Source organism: Crocodylus porosus, unplaced genomic scaffold (assembly GCF_001723895.1).
Source record: "Crocodylus porosus isolate Cpor-Errol unplaced genomic scaffold, CroPor_comp1, whole genome shotgun sequence".
In the NCBI taxonomy this organism is placed as follows: domain Eukaryota; kingdom Metazoa; phylum Chordata; order Crocodylia; family Crocodylidae; genus Crocodylus; species Crocodylus porosus.
The window spans coordinates 128,984,902-128,990,503 of record NW_017728931.1 but is presented as its reverse complement, the minus strand read 5'-3'; the positions used below and the strand labels follow the sequence as shown (position 1 = coordinate 128,990,503).

At 37.4% G+C, this 5,602-nt stretch overlaps 1 protein-coding gene across 1 annotated transcript in view; it reads left to right on the top strand.

Moving 5' to 3' along the window:
* The window catches only part of PCLO (piccolo presynaptic cytomatrix protein), a 540,799-nt gene that overhangs the window by 464,878 nt on the left and 70,319 nt on the right, over positions 1-5,602 (top strand). The gene's annotated exons all lie outside the window — the stretch shown is intronic.

Sequence of the window (5,602 nt, the reverse complement as noted above, 5' to 3'; positions counted from 1 at the left end):
GATGATATAGTTAAAACAAAAAAAAAAGGTATGTTGTGGCTGGCTATACAAAGACCGAATCATTTCAGAAATAGCAATTCTATTATAACTATCAGATCAAGGGACTTGTGGTGCCTGGTTTCTTTTATCCCTATCTATTATTAATGCAGTTCCAAATTACATTTGGAGAGTTTTACTCAATTTCCCAATACCCACAGCATAGCACTCAGCAGTAGTGTACACCAAAAATAATATTTATCCAATCAACTATGAATGACATTATCTGTTAATGTCAGTGGGATAATACTTGTGCATTGGCCCTTAGAAGAAATTATTCAGTTCTACGTTTTTGGCAAATTTCTTTGTTAAATACAATCCTTTTGAACTTTGATTTGAGTTTTAAGGCTGACTGAAACAACAGCAAAACTTTACCTTAACTTCACTGAGTGAGAACTTTTGGTACAAATATTTTTATCCTCAGCATTCTATTCATTCAATTGATCAAAGTGAAAGATGTCACACATAGATCTCTTTCCAAGAAAACCTGTATTTATTTTTCCTGGTTGATTATGTTATTAAAGTTGTGAATAGTTATAGTCCATTGTTCCTTTTACTAGTTATCATGTGTAATGTCACAGTGTGATGTTTGTGTATATTTCTCAACTTGCTAAAGGTGAAATGGAGCAGAAGTGATTAACTCAGAACACCAAAATAAGGAAAACAAAGGAAAACATCTGAAGTAAAAATAATGTCTTTAAAGTTCACATAAAATTTCCATATGAAATACACATTAAAAATAGTAGGTCATCCCCAGGTTGCATGATCATAAAACGTGGTACTTTAAAATTCAAGGCTACTTAGCAGAAGCAGTATGACTACTTAAAAGCAGAAGCAGTTGAGAAGTATAATGAAGTAATGCTGTGCTGTCTAAAGAGAATGTCTTCAAATAACACTTTTTGGGGGTAGAGGTATATTTATGATATTTTGTTGTCTCTATCCTTTCTACAAAAGTCATCAAATGCAGTAAATAAATGTGTCATATAGTATATTCAGAATCACTTTGGATTCTCATTTTTGTAGGTTACGTCCTACAACTTTGTTCAATGAAAATCTAATTTTATTTCAACTAAAAATACAGAATTGTGACATCAAAATGGGTGAATGTTATTACTTTTTTTCCTTTGACCTTTGCTTTAAACTACTAGGAGACTGGGGAAAAAAGGATGACGTACAATGGATTTCTTTTAGAAAAGCTTGTTCTATGTAATGTAAGCATCAAGTCTAAAGAGTGATGGCGTGACTTTGGAATTAAAAGTAAAGAGTAAATGTGTTTGCAGCATGCTACTTGGTGAATAACATGTTCTTAACATTGCTGGCTTTTATGCCTTCCATGCAATTTAATAACCCACTATTCCTGCTCTGTACAGCAAGGCCTACCAATCACCGACCTGCAGAGAGTTCTGTCTCCACTGGCTCGTCAGCCAGTAGCTTTGGCAGTGGATACAGTGTGGATAGTGAAGGAAGCAGCAGCACAACAGGAGAAAATAATCTTTTTCCCATTCCAAGAATGTAAGGCTTTTTCTTTAATGTACTATCTCTTCAATGTGCAGACATACCTGCATATGTAACTTTGATGTCTTAGTTTTTCTGTTATGTAATTTCATGCTAAAACTTAAGTTGCACAGTAAAACAGCATTTAATCCAATAGGTCTCTCGTCAGAGTTCCTACATTCTTTTGCTATTGTTGCAAGATTTGAAGTATTAACACTCTACCAATGATTTTTTTTCACTCATAATTGGTGCACTACAGGGGCAGGACTAACCTAATTTTTCCGTACACATTTATAGATATGGGCTTGGAACATAAAGTTCTGAGGAGAAAAGTGAATTTCTTCCAGCTTTAGGGGTATTCAGTTGAGGTTTTTAGTTTAACCCCTTTCTAAAAATAAGTGGTAACAACAATATTCAAGTGTAGATTTGGATCCAAACTTACCTAACATTTACAAGAGTTTAAATATAGAGTTTGGTTTAAGCGTTTGGCTTTGCTTAAATATTTGTAGTCATAGCCTCTCAAGAAATCAAAGTCCATTCTCTTGCCAAAGATGGAGTATTCTCTATAATTCTTTGGTCTTCAGCCACTTGACTTTGAATGATTACTCCATTGTCTAATATATTTCACCAGGAAATTTTCCCCTATTTAACAAGGCTAAGCTTTCTTTTATTTTTTTATTTTTTCTGTTTTATCCACTACTTCCAGATATACCCTCTTGTACTATAATTAAATTATTCCTTTTTTCTTTTTTGTTTATCTTCTTTAAATTGTTTAATTTAATTCTTGTTTGTTTGTTTTTGCTTTTACCTTTTGTGGTTGGTGATCTTTGAAAAGCTGGCAGATGGCAGGGTAGATTTGCACCGTATGGACTAATTAATTCAGAGGTGCAAATCATGAACATTGTTAAAACACACTAAGAATAAATCAAATATTTTCATAAGACTTTCCAAACCAGGAACTGCTGCAGCTGCCAGGGAGGCTGTGAGTTTCTTCAAATATGACCCATACTGTGAAAAAGTTTGAAGGTGGAGTTTTCAAAAGCATTCAGCTGGGAGGATGGAGACACAGAATTTGATCCCTCTTTCTAGGTTTTAATTTTCTGTTATATGGTTATCTTAGATGGATCCAAGATCTGAAAAAGAGAGATGCACGAGCAGTGACTATTGCTACAGCAGTGGTTGCATCCCTCCACTCCCAGTCTTTCCCCACTCCCTGAATCAAAGGGAGACAGACTATGCTACAGGAGAAGCAGCTAGGATCTTTTTTAAAGTCCCCAAATCATGGAAGATTCTCCCCCCACCACTCTCAGTACCCACTCCATTCCCCTCTGTTCTTAGTGCAACCTCCCTTCCCTTCCCATTTCCCCCTTCACCTACTTTGTTTATACCTCTGTGTGCAAGAAAAGGAGATATGCCTATTGCTGAAGTTGTCCCTGCTTGTGCCTCAGCCCAACTAAGGCTGTGGGGAGCAGCTTTGCAGAGATCTGTGCTCAGCCAGGGACAGTGGCAGTGACAAACATGTTCCCTCTCTCTGCACCAGCTTCCAGTCAGGAAGAAAATACCCAGGGGGATTGGGCAGAGAGGGAGAAGGACAGTGGTAGCATGCCGGTCTCCCCTTCCTATTCTGAGAGATGCACGTATAAAAGAGGAGGCAGAGGAAGTGTTGCTTGTTAGAGTCCAAGCTGCAACAGGAAGGGTGGAGGATGTTCCTGCTTAGGCTGTTTTATAGCCTGGTGGTCTAGGACCAACCTAATTTTGGTCCTAAGGATTTACAGATGTGGATTTGAATCTTTCTAGCCTGAGGAGCATCTCCCATCCAGATTTCTTACATTCTCCGGAAGTGCTTTAATCATTAGCTCTTATGCAAAGCATCTTCACCACTGATCAGTGAGGTGTCTACAGGTGGAAGTAGAGTTAGGAATTCTGGATTGCAAGTAAATGGAGATGCCTGTTGTGAAAGTTGACCCAAGCGCCTAAGCCCCTGGAGGAAGGGAGAGCTATGACCCATCATTGCACTTCACATTTCCTGTTGGTTGTATCTAGGTGCCTCTAAGCTTTCTGGATTGTTCTCAGATGCCTAACTTTCTTGTACAGGGATCTTAGGATCAGCCCCTGGGGCAAACAGCTAAGTTAGGTGTTGGTGCACCTAAGTAGAAGTACCTACTGATCAAACTGGATTGGTCCCTTAATGCTTCTAGGAAGCACATTGGTTATAGTTCTGCATCTATTGTTTAATGTGAGAGGGCATTACAAAATGTTGAGCAGTCTGAGACCCCACAGAAACATGACTGCCCCAGCTGAAGAAGAATTTGGACACTGAGTGCAGAAATTCTGATTTTCATCCCCTGATAATCTGATCCTATTCATTTAGATCACTCCTTATCTTTGGGCCAGCACCAGAGCTATCAGCCTGGGGCTATATTACAAATGCAGCTCCTGTAATTTGACAAACTTCTCAGGTATGCTATGCCTGTCCTCAATTCACAGAACAGCTCTTGCTTTGCAGTTGTGGGGTGCAATTCATAAAGAGCTCATTGCAACTCAATAAATATTACCAAATCTATCATTTGATTCCTATATGCTCTCTCGAGTCATGACATGCCAGAGATTCTATCCCTAGTTTTCAAATGGTGCCTGAGTCAATCTGATGGCTCTTAAGTTCTTATGCTCCAGTAGTTCAGCACGTTGATTCCATGGCTCAAAAGCAGCAGTATCAGATTTTCCATGCAATAATTACATATCTGTAAATATTGAGTTAAACTGGAAGAGGTGGTCTGATTTTACTGCAATGTAGTGGGATGGCCAATAATTGTAACTTGTTAGATGCTAAAAAGTAATCGTATTCTTAATCATATTTTTGGAGTTTCTTCCTCAGAAATAAGGGACCAGAAGGGGGTGAGGGTGATGGTGCATAGTGGTGCAGAATAGCATTGCTCCTTTGGCTCCAATGGAATAATGCCAATTACACTTTCTGAAGACCAGACCTTACATCTATATCACAATATTTCAGGGAGAAATTTCAACTCAAAATTGTAAATTGTTTTTTTTTAAGATTGTCATATTTAAGGAATAAGTTAAATTTAAAAATAAGGAATAAGTTAAACTAAAATGAAATGCCTGTTACCCAGATCAAAATCTGTTTGGTCAGGTAAATAAAGGAAATATCTTTTTTTCTAAATCAGAAAGCTATAAAAAAGAGGGTAGCTGTCAAGTTTAAAACATGTTAGATGAGATCAGTGTTACAATGCTTTGAGTTGTTTTTCATGCATAGTACATATGACACTCCAACTTCTCAGCATAAAATGTAATGTCATACCAATTATTATAAGAGTACTATGACTAGGCAAAAACTTGTCTTACTTAGCCAGAGATAGTGGGCAAATCCAAATATTCTATTTCATGGTGTTTTTTGGGGGGTCACCCAGTCATGAACTGTTATATAGTAGAATATTATATGAAACAATTACAGAGTGTGTCTACATGTGAATTTACACTGGCATAAATTTATTGCACAATAAATTACTGAGCACTAAGCAGGAATAGGCCAGCCTCTACACGTGCAGATATTAAAGTGCATTAACACTGTTCATGGGCTGACTTGAGACTCAAGATAGTTCCAAGTCAGTCCACACACACAGTGTTACTGCACAGTAAGATGTCTACACATGCATTACTGTGCAGTAACTAATCAAGCATCAATTTAGGTATCGAAGTATCGAATTCACACTTGAGTCAGCATAATTTGCCAAATTTCTGCACAGTATGAGCTTGCAGGTGTGCCCATACTGTGCATCAATTTTGGTTACTGCACAGTAAATGCACATGTGTAGACATGCTCATGGTGTAGAAGATCATTATCTGCCTCTGTGTTATGTATTTCATCTTTCATTTAACTGTAGCAGATTAAAGAAAAAGAAGTGTCTGATCAGAGAAATAAACTTTCCATAGAAGTAGTTACAGTCTTCTACCAAAAAAATCCAACCCTCTTAGCTTCTTTGTAAGTGACCAATTCAGTTGATACCAGAAGACAGTCTGTTTATACAAACAAGATTTTTCTATATGTACAGTCATA